The sequence below is a fragment of the Chroicocephalus ridibundus genome, chromosome Z (genome assembly GCF_963924245.1).
Source record: "Chroicocephalus ridibundus chromosome Z, bChrRid1.1, whole genome shotgun sequence".
Classification (NCBI taxonomy): domain Eukaryota; kingdom Metazoa; phylum Chordata; class Aves; order Charadriiformes; family Laridae; genus Chroicocephalus; species Chroicocephalus ridibundus.
Window position 1 is genome coordinate 74,363,620 of NC_086316.1, and position 18,743 is coordinate 74,382,362.

The 18,743-nt window shown below is 41.6% G+C and overlaps 1 protein-coding gene across 1 annotated transcript in view; it reads right to left on the reverse strand.

Annotated features, from left to right (window-relative positions):
• Nucleotides 1-18,743, reverse strand: part of TARS1 (threonyl-tRNA synthetase 1) — a 533,465-nt gene that overhangs the window by 293,902 nt on the left and 220,820 nt on the right. The gene's annotated exons all lie outside the window — the stretch shown is intronic.

Genomic DNA, 18,743 nt, shown 5'->3' on the forward strand with positions numbered 1-18,743 from the left:
CAGTTAAAGTTCAGTATAACCTTGGCTAAAGAAAGCTGAAAGCCGCTCGAGCAGCATTTCAACCAACCCTGTGCCCTTGCAGATACTTTTCCAAACAGCCTGGTTTACCGTGCCCAAAGCAGCACTGACATCCAGAGAAAATAAAATAAGAACCCACGTGAGACACCATTCGTCACTGACTCCTGAAGTTTCATGTAGCCCATAGAGATTATGTTAAAAACTGCTGCAACTGAGAAAACAAGTTCTTGTTTCAAGACCATTTGACCAGAATAGCTGATCAGACACCAGCTTTGGCCTTTCCCCCTGGAACTGAAGCAGGTTTTTGGTTTCTTTGTTTATGTAAAACAATAGGCTGTAATAGGACCTATTTTCAAAGAAAGTAAGATAACGCTCGTTGCCAGAAGACGAACAAACAGCTCTGACCACCGAGAACCTGCTGCAGCAATGCAGTGTTTGAGTCATTTAGGTGGCAAGGAATCGAGTGTGAGTGGTGGGATTTAAGTTCGAGCTCAATGCAGCAGTCCTGTTTGCTGAGTTTGGTGATGTATATTATGAGCATCAACAGGAAATAAAGCAATTGGAGACTCATTTTTAGCGATGGGAAAAGCAGCTCTGATTCCATCAATTTTTACTTTGGAAAAATTAAGAAAAGTAGTTGCCTTTCTTTGCAGAGCACTAAGTAGAAGGGTAAATCCTTTCACTGGGATATAAACTCTAGACATTGATAAAAAGCTGCCAACGACTATTCCTGATTCCTGTTTGCAACGAAACCGTATTTAAGTAGCACACATCTAGCAGGCAAAAAAACAAAACTAATCATACATGAGTGAGTGACTTTACCAAATGTAATAGCAAATGAGGGTTGTAATTTTCAAAGCAGATAGTGAATTGGATGCTGGTTTCCCAGCGAGGGATAGAAACATTTGGGCAAAAAAGGTCCTGAGGGTCGTGTGATAAGGGAGTTGAGGATTAGCATTTTAGCGCTTGTGAGATATCTCATTGACCTAAGACCATCCCTTAAAACAGGGTAGATGGTGTTATGTGGCTAGTTTTATACCAAAGTAATCTGGCATGAAAGAACAGTTGTTTTCTTTCCCATCCCCACTTGAGTCCACAAGCGGGTTCCCACACATCTAAGGTGTGCTGGAGGTCAGTTACCAACTGTGCAAAAGAGGGAGTAAAAGAAAACACACTATTATTTCTCTGCCTTTTTGCGTTTCACAACCACAAATACATGATAAAAGATTGTGAGATGTCCACATACACATTTTCGTAAGGACAACAGAAATTCAGTCAGATGTACACAGTGAAAAGACTTTGCTTTCCAGGTTACTGTATTCCTTCTAAAGGCTTTTATTCTTTTAGCTATTCAAAATACACTATGACTAAGTCAGATTTTACCCCTTCTTCTTATTCCTTAAACTGGTTCAACTTCAGGACTTGCTTTCACGATCAAACTGTGCCTACACCCTTACCAAAAGGGCCAATCTCACTCTCTGCCCCATGTCCAGGTACACGTTCCTGCTCTTTCCTCCCCTGGGTTCAGCCTCCACAGCTACATAGACAGGTAGATACACAGTGGAATAATCTGAATACTACCCATTCAACCCCCCAAAACTAAAAAAAGATTTGTTTTCAACTGTACAGGTTTAGGGCAGCTGAAGCTGATCTTAACCCATCATCCTTTCCTTGTCTGCGCACAGGATTTCTGGGTCACCCATGCAGCCTGGGAGCCCACTATTGATCCTGCAGCTGCAGGCACAATGCTTTGGGACCAGCACTCCCAAACAGGCAGAGACAAGGTCAGAGAACACAGAACAGGTGAAGACAATGAGTGGGAATACGCATCACACCAGATGCAGTGAGCTAAGAAAGGAAAGACTTGTATTTCAAGATACAAATCGAAGACAGTGACAGAGGCAGCAATAGGTGAGGGCAGGAACCCAATGATAAGGGGAAATAATTTGCCAGAAGGAAGGAAGGAAGGAAAGAGAGAGCTATGCACAGCCTACACAGAAATGCAGTTTGCTGAATGCAGGAGAAACAGAAGTGAGGAAAAGCAGCCAGCAAAGCTCCTTAGAATCAAAGGTGAGGAAGAACCAGAGAAAGCCATTTGCAGCAGATATAGTTTCTAGTCAAAATAAGGCATGAGAATACGCTAAACAATGTTCAGCTTGAGTAATGCACTTTATACCTATTAAATTTATTCATAGATAGAGAATTATACTCTCTCTGTGCTCCCTCAAAAGTATACACTGACACACACTGAGCATAGCTTCATGTTTAAATTTTCAGTTCTGCTATGAAGGGGAGATGCCACTTACTCCTCGGTATGTTGCCAGTAAAGATTATGGCCTGACCAAGTCAATTAGATTGAAGTCGACAGGATTTTTGCCACTTAATACTCTTCAGTGTTTGCCTCTCTGTATTTGAAGATTAATGGTCAACAGTAAGTAATTAAGAAATGTAGGAATATAAATAAAATGGTGCTGTAAGAAGAGGTTTTTCCTTCAGTTTGATTGATTTCAGGGAAGAAGAGAAAATAATTTGAATTATTAAGAGATAATGAAGATACTACCATTTAGACTAAATTCTTTCTCTTTTTCTCCTAACTTCCAAGTTCACCATTTGGGAAAAGTAACTTTATAGCTAAAAAGCCAGTTCCCTTACCCAGCAAACTTAAGAGTGAAAGATGTTGGCAAATTGTAGTTCCTGTGGGAAAATGAGGCAGTCAGAAGGGCTGAAAAGATCAAGAAGGGATCTCAACTGCATCTTGGAAGAAGGGGGGTTTTTTTGTAAGTTTATTTCCCCTATGGGCAGCCTTGTCTGTATTCTCTCGTGCTTATGCTATGTGATATTGTGATGAAAGGTCACATACTGTATGCTCAGTAACATATAAATCTGGAAGAGGAGAATTGATTGTGCCATTGTCACACTAAGCCTGCATTTCCTGAAAAAACACTGATCATTTTTAAAGATGTCACAAGGCCTCCTTATCACTTTTATTAACGCAATTACCTATTCCTGAATCAGAAATCACGCAAAATATATTATTTCCTACTAACCACATAACTATTCTTTGCCTTCCTGTCAGCTTGGACAGCCTTGCAGTTAGTGGTGGTTTCTGGTGCCAGGAAATTCCCAGCCTGGATCAGCCTGTTGACCACTAATTCAATGTCTTGTCTCAAACGCCAGCTCCTTCAAACACCTCTCTGATGGAGGCAATACAGGACACCTTCCTCCAAGGAAAGATGCCTCCTACCCACTGTCCCTTACGCATTGGCCTGTGCCCTGCAGAATCGTGCCTTTGCTGTCACGTTTGGATCAAAGCACTGCCAACTGACTCCATATCCTTGTGACAGACCTTCTGTCCTGAGCAGACTCAGCTTTTGCTCCACAAGGGGAAGCTGCCCTTTGTCTTCTTTTTCTTCTTACATCCCCTCTATCATTGCCTTACGGAAAAGCACCACCAAGTCAGAGAGCACCCTTGTCACGCAGATTTTAAGGGCAATGAAAGTCATACTGACAAAGCCTGGAAGAGAGTTGTGACCCTCCCATTTTCAAGTAGCAATCCCACAGCACTGAACACATTTGGGGTGAGCTGCAGGGCTACCCCTGAGGCCTGCACCCCCAGGATGCCCACAGGACATTTCCCTCTCCCAAAACCAGAGGGATTTGGGCATTGGCCCACAGCAGCTTTGTTCTGTCTCTAGGTCATGACTAGGAAATATCTCTGTGTCCACCAGTGTCAATGCAGCAAGAAATACAGTGACTTTTATGGTACAGGTGAAAACACAGAATTAATGAAGTTGCCCCAAGAGGCCATGGCAATTTCCCACCCATTATACCCCAAAAGGCATTCTTCCTTTCCTTCACCAGAAAATATTTCTTTCTGCTTTGTTTTCCTGGGTAAATTGCACTAACAGCAATGCAAATGTAGTCTGTATGATTACAAGCTGCATCACAAAAATCGTAACGGGTTAGAGACAGAACTTTATACTTAAATCCCTGTTTTTTACTGTAGCGTTTAAGAACCCAGGTTGTTTAACTAGTACCTTGTGTAACAGAAGAAAGGAAGTAATCGCTCTATACTCTGTATTAGAAATGGACACAAAAAAGATCCACACAGATCAGATTATTACACAGATTGAGAAAACAGCTAAGAAAAATCACAAAAATTAGCAGTGATCAAATTCCACAGAATCTGTGGATGGGCTCTGCACAGGAAGCAGGCTGAAAAGAGTCAAAGACACACTCAGACAACTGAAAAGAGATTTAACCTGAAACTGGCTTTAAGCAAAGCCACAGAAAGGCAAATATACATCTCAACGTTACTCCATCTATGTATGTAGGACAAATGTTGATGCTTTTTTGATAATATTTGTTTAAGAATGAACTAAGACATTGCTTTCTAACTACAGCGCATTTATATGCAATCAGTCATATGCTGCTTAAGTTGCAGATCTTCCAAAAATAAGGAAAATATTATTAAAAGCTGAAAGAAAATATTTTAGAATTATATTTCAATAAGCTAAGAAAAGATACCCAGGGCCAAATTAATCTCTGTTGCCATCACACTGACCACAACAGAATCGCATTTGGAAAGTTTTGCCTCAGCTTTGCCAGCCGCATATCTACATCTTACAAAACTAGAAACTAACGCAGCAAGCCACATTTCTGGTTCTATCTACTGTCCTGCAAGTTCATTTGCTTTCACAGCCACTCAAAAGGACGCTTTGCACTTCAGTTCTGTCACTGCATAGATCTGATCTGACAGTTATCAGAAGAGCAACGGAGCTGGTGAGGGCTCTGGAGCACAAGTCTGATGAGGAGCAGCTGAGGGAGCTGGGGGTGTTCAGCCTGGAGAAAAGGGGGCTGAGGGGAGACCTTATCGCTCTCTGCAACTGCCTGAAAGGAGGGTGTAGCCAGGTGGGGGTCAGTCCCTTCTCCCAAGTAACAAGTGACAGGACAAGAGGAAATGTTGCCCCAGGGGAGGTTTACACTGGATATTAGGAAAAATGTCTTCACAGAAAGGGTTGTCAAGCATTGGAACAGGCTGCCCAGGGAAGTGGTGGAGTCACCATCCCTGGAGGTATTTAAAAGACATGTAAATGTGATGCTGAGGGACATGGTTTAGTGATGGACGTGGCAGTGTTAAGTTAACGGTTGAGCTCGATCTTAAGGGTCCTTTCCAACCTAAATGATTCTATGGTTCTTATACACGAGGACTTTGCCTCTTTGCTTTATGAATGAGTGAAGATATAAAACAGGATCTGTAACAGCCCTTATTCTGTCATAAAACCGCCCTCTTGAGTCAGACCAATGGTCCATTTAGTCTAGTATTATATGTGTAGCGGTGGTAAAGGAGACACTGGGTAGGGAATGGCCTCATAACTTTACTACTTCCTGCTGTCCATTCCCCCATCCTTCCCCAGCATCCAGAACCAGCGATGTTAGTGAGCACACTCCTCCTTGTTTTTTTCAGATTCCCTTCATGCATGTGGCTTTGCCACATCCTTTTGAACCTGCTTCCACCACCCCCTGTGGCAGTAGGCTCCCAAAGCGCTTTCATTTTCCTGACTTAAAACTCTCTCCCACCAGCTTCACCCAGTGCCGCATAGCTCTTGTGTTGTGGGACTTGTGAGAACAGCAAACCTCCATTTCACTTATCCACCGCCTTCTAGATTTCCTAAATTTAATCACAGATCTCCTCACCCCTCTCCCCACAGACTGGGGAGTCCCGGTCTTTGCTAGGGCCTCACACAGGTGCAGCAACACCGTGGATCTATCTAGGTGTCCAAGAGCAGCCTTTGAATCATACTAGTAAAGTCCTTTGTTTATGGCAAAAAGAAATTGTCAAGAACTGCCATTTATTACAGTAAACATACATTCAGGATAAAATCCAGACAAGAGAGTAGACAGGCGTAAGGTTTGAAAGGTAAATATTTAAGATCTCATTGGGTTTTTGAAATAGTTTTTCTAACAGCATACAAAAAAAATCATCACTCCTAATTATGGACTTGCACTAAATGTACCAATATTGAAAGAATTTTTGTGCTCTCACAGACAGACAAGATGGATTTTAGCTAAACCAGGAGGTTAGAACATTTTCCACAGAAACTCTGGGATAGCTGTGATCACAAAACAGACAGTGGGAATGGCCATGTCCTGCAGATCCTTTGGGATTAGACTGCCTAATCTGGAGCTGAGTTATGCTGTCAAAGATGATGATACTCAAATACTAGCCTTGCCCTGGGATCGATCAAATCGTAATAAAGATCTCTCAGTCATCACCTTGTCACATTAGGCCTTTGCAATTGGGCCTAACGAGGCATTCGGAGCAGCCAGGCTCCACTAGGTAATGCAGTCACAGTAAAATGTAATGTATAAAGGCCCTCTAATTGAGAGAACCGGTTAGAAATTGTCAATGAGATTCAAATATACAGTATAGGGATTGCAAAGTAATGAAGTCCACAACATTTCAAAAATAAGTCAGAAATGTCCTGACAGGATCTGTGGCAAGGAATAACCTTGTTTAGCCTGATGACAAACATTAACAACATTCTCCACATCACCCAGCTTTTCTAGCGTAAAACATTATTTTGTAAAGCAAATGGGAAACCGGCTGGTATTTTTTCCCTCCCAGATTCCCTGCAAAGCTGAGTGTCTGAACCAATTACACTCACTTTTCAGAAGACATCAGCCTCCCAGGCTGAATGCTCATCTGCCAAATTTTAGCCTGAAAGATATGTGGGGGCAGCGGGGGGGTATGACAGCAAATGTGAATTCCACTGGGGGTTACAACAGAAGCACTGACAGCACAACATCATAAATGCAACTCTGTCTTCCTGGATGCTCCATAAGACTAGCTCTCTCAGTTTCTGGTTCAAAATCAGGAACTGCTGAGATGTGCCGGTTCCAACTATTTCTTGTGTCGCTTGCACTTGGTGTAAACTCTTCCCGAGGACTCAGGGCCCCATTCCTGCAAGCTGATGCATGTGAGCCTGTACAAGCTCCCATTATCTTCAACACGGCTTTGCGTGGGTGTAAGGGTTTGCCTGAACAGATCCGTTTGCAAAATCAAAGCCTAACAGTCTGCGCTTAAGTGCATTTTCACCTCTGCCTCCTGTCCTCCCTGCAGCTGGGCCTTAGTTATCTCTCCCCCTAAGACATCCCTCCTCTTCAACTCAGTCAATCAGCCAAGGCTCACATCCCAAACTTCTCTGCGCTGAAGTCCAGACTTTCATGCTCCCCCATCTTTTTACTCAGAAGGCAATGTGCTTCACTCAGCAGTTTTTTGTTACCAGCCACCCCTTCACCCCCACTAAAAGCTCCGTCTGCTCCCCAGCAGATCAGCTTCGGGTCAGCATCAGCTCATCACAGCCTTCACTCATGAACGAAACCAGGCCTGAATCATAGCTGACATTTTCATGAAGTGGAACAGAGCCATAATAGCTGATTCCCCAGACAAGGATTTGACTTTTCAGGGACATATATTTATGCTCAAATTCTATTCTAGAACAAATTTCTTATGGATTTGTTTTTAAACTTAAAAAGCCCATGTTTCTACTAAACTCTGTAAAATGCATTTCTAAAGAAGAACTATCTGTAATGCAACCAGCAAAACTATCCGTTTAAGCCTGGTATAATAGCCTTCACTTGGAACATTTTATTTCAAGGCCAAACTTGCAAAACTACCGACACCATGACACTCAGGATCCTTGACTCTCCTCCATGGTTTCTGAGCCTGGTTTTCACTCCCTTTGTTGCTGTGATGGTGAGTCAGGCTGGTTTGTTGTCTTGATTCAAAAAACTGTTGCTGGAAACTAAATATTTAGTAGAAATTTATATTGTTAAATCTTTTGTAAGGGGCTTGTCCGGCCCCAGTTCTGTGACCTACTTCTCAACAAGTCAATGTTCCACAGAAAGGCTGCGGTTGGAAGGGACCTCTGGAGATCGTCTAGTCCAATCCCCCTCCTCAAAGGGGGCAAATAGAGCAGGTTGGCCAGGGTCATGCACAGCTGGGTTTTGAATATCTGCAAGCATGAGGACCCTACAAACTCTCTGGAGAACCTATTCCAGTGCTGGATCACCCTTGGAATAAAAAAAAATCATATGTTTAAATAAAATTTGCCACATTTCAAGTTTGTGCCAATTGTCTGTTGTTCTTTCTCTAAGAGGAGTCTGGCTCTGTCTCCTTTATGCGCCTTGATCAGGGAGTATACACATCGATAATCCCGCCTTCTCTGCTCCAGGCTGAGCAGACCCAGGCCTCTCAGCTTCCCCTCACAGGACAGATGCTCCAGTCCCTTCATCATCTTCATGCCCCTTCTTTGGACTCACTTCAGTGAATCCATCTCTCTCATACCGGGAGGCTCAGCACTCCAGCTGAGATTCAATAGTGCCAAGCAAAGGGAAAGGACCACTTCCCTCGACCATTTGCCATCACAAATAAAGATAAAAACCACATAACTGACCCTCCCTCTGATCTCAGTTCCTCACCTCTTCTCATTGAGATCCTGAAAACTCAGGTGACTGGCCCTGCTATACAGTTATTTGCCAGAGTATTGACTGGACTGGGGAACTCATGAGGTATTCAGAGATGTTGCTTCCATCGAAAGAAACTACCTTGGCATGACGAATCACCTGAGTGTGCACAGCAAATCCAGAACTCCATGGTGGGGGGGGAAGTTTGCACATTTCCACACCGTTTTCTCCAGCTCCGTCCACAACTACTCTCATTCCTGAAATTGCAGCTTTTTGTTTCACTGATGTCATCCAATGGTCCTTCAGGATGAGGCTTAACTTCACCTTTTTTTTGGATGGTGCATTTTTCAGATTGGCAATTTTACGAGATATTCTTTTTTTGCACTTCCATGTTTAGAAAGCTGGAAAGAAAGACCCAGTATTGCCTGAGAGGCTCCGTTTATCTCCCTGAATTCTACACAAGCTGGAAAGCATAACTCTACAATCTACACTCTACAATCACTGGGTTTTAAATGTGAGGAGAGCCTGCTTTATTTTTTCACATTTCACTGTAACAGGATAGCCATCTTTTTCAGATTAAAGTCTCTGTGGGTCAGTAAAGGCATTTGCCCAGTTATCCTCAGCAATTACCACTGCTGAAACTCCTAACTACACAGAATGCTTGTTTGCTGAAATGCATCTTTGACGTAATCATTATTAACTTAATAGGCAATTAGAGTTTGCTCCTAGATTCCCCTCTCATAGTTAAAAAATAACGTTAGCAGTAGATTTATTAAAGAAACATGCCTTCCCACTCCTATTATAGGAAATATCACCTGGCTTCTCCATTGTATTTTATAACCAGCCTTTTTCCTGAAGCTTTCTGTAGGTATACATAGAGAGGGGTATATTCATTTAGCTGGACTGTTGCAGGGCTTTTTCAACAAATCCAAATAACAAAACAATCCTTTTCCTAGAATCATAGAATTGCCTAGGTTGGAAGGGACCTTTCAGATCATCTAGCCCAGCCATCAACCTAACTCTGACAAAAACCATCACTGATCTAAACTATATCTCCAAGCACTATGTCTACCCATCTTTTAAATACCTCCAGGGATGGTGCCTCAACCACTTCCCTGGGCAGCCTGTGCCATTGCTCAATAACTTAATGCTTACTGCTTTTGCTCTTTTTTCCTGTCTTTGATCCTACAAAACTCAAGAATCACTAGAACTTCAGGAAACCAGTTATCACTAAGAAAAGAGATGTACTTTGAAGCCCTACAAACAGTATCCCCTAGATACGTTTCACCCAGAGAGGTGCCCCACCAGGGACACCCAAACTCCCTTCAGTCCATCTGCTCCCCCCAGGCAGCCCATCCACACGCACATACCACAAAACATGGAGTTGCTTAGTTATACCTTACCTTGGTTCTAAATAACGTCTTCCTGCACCCCCGGGAAAGGTACACGCATTATAACTTCTGAGATACATAAGAGGTGTAATAAACTCAGTGGCTGAGGCACTTCCAAATTGATGTGATTTAAAATTCAGAGAAGGGGTGGGAACCCTCAACATGTCCAGCTTTTGAAAAATGCTGAAAGGATTCTACCTGCAGGCCCATAGAGGTAGGAATTAGATGCATTGTGTTGTACGCATTCAGATCTATTTCTCTCCATCTTTTCACCTAACAAACATATAAAACTAAAGAAAGTATTGCAATCCACTACTGCTTAACAAGATTGACAAATTCTGAATTTTTCCATCATTTAATTGGTCAAAGTAGAACACATTATAATGCACACTTTGCCATTTTTCAGTGATAATTTTTTTATTCTCCTTTTCCCTCCCAAAACAACAACATAAATTGTATGGAAAAATCTGTATTTTTTTTTTTGTAATTACTTTTTGTCTGAGACCAAGTTTCTAAGTGGAAGCAAATTTTTACGTCCAAGTTATAACCTCTGAATAACAACTTATAATGAGAATGCTGACACAATTTTAAGTGGAGTGACATGAATGGCGCCAATATAATGTAGTGAAAACATTTGGGAAATAAAATATTTTGTTCCAGAAGGATATGAAATTCCCAACTCAGAATAAAGTATACGTCTGGTATTTACTGGATTCTACCAAACATAACAATTTTGCAAAACATAGAGGGCTTCAGGGAGTATAGGATTCAATCACAATTCAAAACCTCTTCATCTTGGATACATTTGAGACAACAGGATTCACGAGCCACAGGGGCTAACTTCATTCCTTCCTCCAGAAACTCGAGTGGGATTTTCCCCGAGTGAATAATGGTAATAGATAAAATAGGAGTTCAGGAAAAGATCTGCCTAGCAGAAGCATTCAAAAGCCCACATAAAATCCAAAATGTTACAAACCACTTAAAATGATGAACTATGTAGTAACTATGCAGCACGGGAACCATAACCATATACCAAAAAGGAAGAGAATGGGAGTTTATACATCCTTTGTAAGTCAGCAGAGGTAGTTTCGACGCTGACATGAAGCAGAGCCTGAGATGAGCTATTATCATGTTATTCTTTATTAGTTTTTGAGCACTGATGTTGTATTCAGTTATCTGCCAGAGAGCCCTTGTCGTAATGGATTTACAGTTGCAGGCCCTCTGCCATTTGTTCCAGCCAACTCTTAAGTCCTCTCAAACTCCTAATGTCAAGATGGATAAAGAGATCTGCCAACACAAACCCAATGTCTGCACGAAAAAACAGAATGAAGAATTGATACAAGGCTAGAAATACAGAAAGAGTTAATTGCACTTTTGCGAATCACTTACTGGGGGAAATACAGAAAAAGGAAATGTTTAAGAGTGATGTGAATGGGAAGAGATGGATTAGTGAAACAATGGATTAGTCCTCTCTTGAGGACAAGAAAACTGGCACAAAGAACTGCAGGGGACACTTGTAGAGCTCTACCTGGCATCTTTGATAAGGCAGAAGCAGGAAGAAATAGACACGAAAAGCAAAACAAGCAAGAGGGAATGGAAATTGAGTCTTGCAGAGGGCAGGCAGGCATTATGCCTCCTGGGCAAAGAGCGAAAACAGAAATTACGGAAAACCAAATGACTCGCATTTGTCAAGATTTGCCCTCTGCCTTTCTTCCTCCCTGCCCTCACCTGCACGGTCTCACCCTTGGTGCTGACACAGGCGCTCATCTGAAGAGAGAGGGAACACCTTCTCCCCCAAAAGAAAACTACTTGCTCGCTCCTGCTGGGTTGTTTTTCTTGCCACTTGAAGAGCAATAGCTAGAGGGATAGGACTGCATCTTTTCTGCATCAGTGAGCCACTAAATTGGTTTAGACAACTTCCCCCACAGATGAAGCCCTAATCTGCACACAAAAGCTCTTCAGCTTTTCTGGAGGTCTCCACGATGCAAAAGCATTTTTGCTAGCAGGGAGCTGACTCCCTCACCTATTTCATGGATCCATGCTTGAATGCAAGCACAACTCAAAAGTCGTCTTACTAAATCTCACTTTGTTCTTAGCTGTTTTAGCAGGTATTAATGCCTTTTTCCTGAGGACTAAAATGTGTGAAATTGTTAGGAAGATTCACCCTGGTATGCTGTTAGCAACATGGGTTTCCCTGAGGATTTCACAAATACAAAAGCCTGTAGCCTCTTCATACTAGTTACCGAGTCTCCTGTTGTCAGAAATCAACTTCACATCAACACATTTTAGGCAGGAAGGGCCAATTTGTACCTCAGCTGTTAATCTTTAAAATAATGCTGACATCTAGTGGCTTGCTGCACTCCTACACGTCCGTGCAGGTCTTAAAGCTATTTCTCTTTATATGTCCAGCACAATTTCTTACCCTTCGGAGGCAAGAGGCTCCAGTTGGAAATGTCACATCCCTCCCAGTTGTGCATGAATCAAACAAAGAAAAAGCTTCCTAGTTTTGCAGAGATCATAAATTAAATTTAAAAGGATGGGGGGAAAAGAGGACAGGAAGAAGATATTATTCCCCTTTTGTAGATGGAAATTACCATGGGATAAAAGAAATTAGAAGCCAGATGATTAAAAGGTGATGGGGTCAAGACTGCAGCCAACTGGAGCTGCGAAAAAAAAAAAATAAAATACAACAACAACAACAACAACAAACTAAAGAAGAGATCGACTTCCCCAGAAATGTCAGGTGCTTGAAAATTGCCAGATTTGGGGAGCTGGAGCTGAGGCACATTGAATACAAACCCTACCCCAATTACTACCTCCTGAATACTTCCCCCCTATCCCTATTCCCCCGGCTGCTCCACACCAGAGCACGGCTGCTCCTGGGCTGGGCAGGGGGGAGACTCTCCAGGCTGAAGCATCTTAAGTGACACATATTCAAAGAGAAGCAGCAGCCAGACCTTGAGAGACCCCAAAGATGGCCAAAGAGGAGCCTGAAACCTGTCCAGGGCGAGGACTAACAATGTCTTGCCCTGTCTTATCTGGACAGAGCGCTTTTTGTTGAGACACCTACAAGCTATAAATCAAATAAAGCTATACGAGGATGAACCACTTTATAAGCAAGTTCTGCGAAGACATTCGCATGGCTCTCATTTTGGCCCCAGACAGCAGCTCTGCTCACTTTTAACTGCCAGAAAACTGGAAAAATCTAAATAGATACATCTCCAGCCAATGAATATCACTCCCCATACACCCCACACATACTGCATTTGCCTCCTCATGTATCAAAACGCAAGAACAGACCCCTTGCTTACGCAGTGCATTTAAATTTTCCAGTATAACTTAAACTTCAGGCCCTTGAGGATGAGGCTGGAAAGCTTTGTATATATTCACACGCTGACTAAATGGTGAGACAGTTCCCTCTCTTCAGAGTTATGCAAAGCCGGTCTGAAATTTTCTCAAAATGTTGGGTTTTGGAAGAGCATTTGGTGACAGAAGAGCATAGGCTGATCCTGCATCTTACCTGGTGCAGGAGTAAAACAGATAATCCTGAGATAAGCAAGTCAGCCTTCCTCATGCTGGAAACTGAGCCATTTTCTAGTGACAGGAGGCCCCGTCATTATGTTCATCTGGAAACAAGTTATTGCACTAGAGATACCCTTCATACAGCTGTTTTTCCACCAAGAAGAGTCCAAAGGGTCTGTTGCAGTACTTTGCAACGGTACCTTGCCTCGTTTCAGAGCAGACTTTGGTAGAAGGCGGCCATTCTTTTTCCTGGTGCCAAGGAGTGCTGGAGTTGACAGGTAACAAAGCAGACAGCAAGACCTCATAGGTGCCATTGCTGCTGCTACCAGTATCCCAGGAGGTATGTCCATTGGCACCGAGAAGCTGACAGGGGTGATAGTTTAGGCAGAATTACAAAAGATTGGACCATAGCAAGATTGCTGATCATTCAGGAAAACCTGCACGTTGTAGGGAGATGAAGTCACACTTCGTGTCGTAAGAAATACCTTATTTCAGAAGAACAGATACGAGCAGAGCCCACTTTGTCAGAGGACAAGCCAAGAAGCCCACATGCAGTAATCCATCTTCACAAATTTTGCAGATTAACAAATATTTTACAGCAGTAAATGCTCAGTTGTCTGAAATGGCGAAGTCCTGAGGCAACAGAGGGACTATATGGAACATGTGATCTGTGCTGGTTTTCGTCTCATTGCTCTGGGAACTTTCCTACAGGCTGAAACAAAATTCTTAGCAACAGTAAACACATATGTTATTCTAAATAACTTGAACAATGAACATTGTCTTGTTTTAACACATTGCTCAAAGTAGTCATACCAAGACAAAAATGTGCCTGCAAAACATTGGCCAATTAAGTCATCAAATGGAATTGACACAGGAACATTTTTCCTGAGGGCTGAAGACAACTGTTCGCTACTATCCCCAGTCCCATCATTAACACAATACGAGGGTGTTATTTAAGACAATGTTTTAATTTCAACTCTCATTACTTTGAAAACAATGACTCAAATCACTGTACCACAAAAGTCAAAGTACTGACTGAAGGTTCACGTGTCAAGAAGTGGAGGAAAGCACTCCAACAGATGTTTCATTTCTAAGTGCTGTAAGTGCCTCGGTACTACCGGCAGCCAGCAGCACAGCGCACTCAAACGAGCTTTATTCACAACTATTCGCCTTCATAACCCAACACTCCTCTGAGCCAACTTCACTCGTTTCACAACGGAGTCCTCCATAAAACATGGAGGAGGTTGGCCTCTAAAAAACCAAGAAAAGTATCTAGGAGGTTTAGAAACACTTTCAGAGCGAAGGATTCCAGCCCAATAATTCAGTGTTATTACAGGCCACACACATGTAGATTTCCAGTTCTTCTACAACAAATACTTGCAATGAGCTTTCCACTCCGCAACAGCCGAGAAATCCCCAGTGCATGGACTGAGACTTAGTACCTGTCACAGGTGAATTATTAAGAGAAGTCATTGTTGTGGGGTTTACTGAAAGGACTTATTAATGATTAAATGGTAATTAATTGATGACTGAATGAAAATAAAGTGGTAATCAAATGGTGATTAAGTGATAATTGAATGGTAATTAAACAGTGATTTGACAGTGATGTAAGTGATGATTTAAACAATAATTTGGTGGTCACTCTACTACTCCCTACACTTACTACACTCACTCCATCCTTATAGCTGGATATAAAAATGTCACTAGCATACAATACACTTTTAGGCCGAATGTAAAACTTATCTCACAGCAGCAGTTACCAAACACCAGGTAAAGGGTCTCTCAGCCTCAAGGAGTAACCCTGAGAGGGGAGACCATCACCATGCATTCCGCTGCCGTTTGGGCTCGGTGAGGCTGTGGGCATTTACAGCACAAAGCGATGGACTCATGGTCAAATCCGCCTCGGTGTCTGTGCCTGTGGCTGCTGTGGCCAGTTTAGTTTCATTTTTCTCTAGTCCCAGCTCGGGCTGGTGGTGTTATCTCCTGATAAGATGTGGCCTAAGCTCCTTGGTCACCCTGCTCACCCAGACAGAGAGGAGGCACCCATCACAGTGCCACTTACAGACTTACAGCACACACATACGCTGCACTAACCTATACTGAGTTATGAGTTACGTGTTGCCAGCACAGAACTTGCATTTTGTAGACACTTACACGGACATTTGTATGAATATTTGTTAGAGAAAATATAGGTGATTAAAAAGTAATTACTGAGGTTCACCCAGAAAAAAAATCTCACCTCTCTGAAATATCACACACACTGTTGGAGATTTATCAACAGATTGCCAAACTGTTTTATAAAAAGGTTTGCAATTCAGATGTTATATACTTCTAATGTGAAAAGCAGTGATTTGAGTTCTTTTATTCTACTTCTTTACACTTTCCATACCTGTTGCACTCGAAAGATCCATAATGAAAAAAGATTTGCTTGGCAACAGAATGGCATTCCCTTAGCTTGCACCAGGACTCCCATCCCACATAGTGCACCCATCGATGATGCCTAGGGAAGTGGATCAGCAATGCCTCAAGCAGAAATGTAACCAGATGCAAAACAGAGCTGAAAAATTATCCAAACTACATACAAATTGCAAAATTAGGAATTTCTTGACTATGTACTAATCACAATCCTCTTGAAGACAAAATCACAAAAAACAGAATGTTTAATTAAAAAAGCTAAATACCCATCCAAATTTGACTTCAATAGAAGAAATACAAGAAAAACTCTAAAAAAGTTCATTGTGCCCTTCATTAGTACAGTAGACTGCTAATACCAAGGCTTTGAGCCAATACTGACCTAAAGCAGATCACACGCGCTGCCCAAAGCACGCAGCTGCCTCTTTGTTCAAGAACTTCACCGGTCTCTTCCTTCAGCCGAGGATGCGACCTCCGTCTGTGGAAAGCCCGAAAGTTCTCACAAAGATTCACAGAAATTTTCGTATTCAGTTAAGATGAATGCTTCAAAGTATCAAAAGCACAAATACAACCACTTAAAAACTATATCGTGGTATAGGTTCAATTAGCTTTAAAAACTTTGTGGTGCTAAACATGGTGTTTATCTAGGCAGACTTCTTTTTTAAAAGAAATCATTGCTTTAACTTGTTCAGAAATATTGCTTAAAAAAAGTGCACATCTGATGAATTCATGTATGAACAGAAGCAGTTCCAAATTTAAGCTTAGCATTTTTTAACAGTTTTGAGTTTAGTTTTTGACTTCAAGAAGAGAAAAACATTGTTTCTGGAATACGTCCTTAAAAAGTTCAGAAAATAACTCATTTCTTTAGCTGCACATTTCCCTCTCCTCACCTTTTCACATGGCGTATCACAACCTTGCAATTTTATAGTCCCGACAGACACTTTTAAACAGGTGTTCAGACTACAGAGCAAACAGCCTCAGACAGATAACTATCTAGGACTCTAACAAAATCTAGTAAGAAATGCATCCGACCGTGACTTTGCAAGTCCATTTTCAACAGCTACAACTGGAGCATGTTAAAAATAAGGAGTTGCAAAACTCTTTTAATGGTCACAGGAAAAAATCATTTCAGCTTCCTGCAAAACAGTGCCAGAAAATTAAAATACCAAGGCAGAACAAATTTATAGGAGTGGGAAAAATTCTTGGATAACTTACCAAAAAAATTGTCCCCCAAACCCAAAATATTTGTTCCCAAACATTTAAATAGATAAACCACAAACATTTTCCACAGGTTACTGGAAATTGGTTTGATAGGTAAAAGGCACGTTTGCTATGGAATAGTAATATAACAGATACTGTGTGAAAACAAGAAAAATATATGCACTTTCCCTGCCCAGTCTCAGAGGAGTGACTCGAGTAAATCAGGGTGAGTAGTTCTCCTGCTACTGAAACAGGACTATGTAATGTTCACCGACAAATTTCTTATTAAAAAAAGATTAAAAAGTAGATTATATGTAGGGACAAGCACACTGCAAATTAATATTGTTCAAAGGTTTCTTTGAAGAGCCACGAGGGCAGTCTTTACGTCATCATAAATGCTACTCATGTCCTACACGGCACTTCAGGAACTTTTTGGGCTACCCAAGTAACTGAGTTTTCTTTCCATTAACCAACCCATTGCAATCACAAACCCCCTTGATTATAGCAAGCAGGTATCCAAGTGATAGCTCTATTCATTTTTACCCCAGGAACTGTCACACTGTGGTACTCTCCTCATCACTTCAGGGGAAAAAGCATTTGTCCAGTGCCTTCACTGCAGACAATAATCCAAGCTAGTATGAAGAAAATTACTTCTGCTGGGAAGTATCCATGTTGGCAAGAGTAATGCAACTACTTCAAGTTAATTTTATCACAATGCTAAAAAAAGAAATAAATATGAAGACATACGAACATTAATTAGCTTGTGTTAGCAATGGCAGCTACATCTATATCTACCAACTATCATTAGGACCCAATCATTAAGATATTTCTTGTCTTGTGACAACGTGTGTGTAGCCAGAGACACTTGTGTTCCAAGAGATGGAAGGATGCTTCCAGTCGGAATACAAATAATAGAGGAAATGCAAAGGGAGCTGCAGATCTCAGTAAGGGATGCCAAGTGTAAAGGAGAAGAAACAGCGGAGCTCTGCAGAGCCATTTCACGTCGAGATAGCTAGCAAAAAGCTTCAAAGATCACATAAAATCAACACCACAGACTGCAAAGTTTTATTGCTATATACCACTTAACTTTCAATGTCAAGTAGGTAAGAGTAACCTATACCTCAAATTTGTTCTTAATATACAATGTCATTCACCTCTCCCTCAGATATGGTGTGTGATATTTTAGTGAACGGAGTAAATTCGGTCTTTCTATTCCTAGGATGAAATGGGCTTTATTTTCAATAGCCTGAAAATTATTCTGACACATTAGCCTATTAGTGAAAGTATAAAACATTTGAACTCTTAAGATATGAAACAGTTCTTTAGATAACACCGCAAGTACAAGGTTATGTAAAATCTTGCCATTCCTTTACTTTAGCAGTTTTTACCCCACTAAATTCTGCCCAAGTGAACTGATAACTAACAGAAGTCTACTAGGAAGGCTAGCCAAGGAGGCATAAAACTTTTTTTTCATTTAGCCTTATCAAACACACCTAGAGATTTCCAAAAACAGTGTATTTATTTCACCAACTTTTGCAGTTTTACAGCAAGCTCTATTCACCTTTAGGACTGAGAGCCCACCTCCTTCCAAAGGATAACAATGTTTTTAAGAACTTGAGGCCTCAACCCAACCTCAGTTCCTACCTTATTTACCATCCCATCAATGACAAGCATATGGATTCATTGAAAGCAAAAAGGAAGTACAAGGAAAACCAAATTAAGCAGATCTTA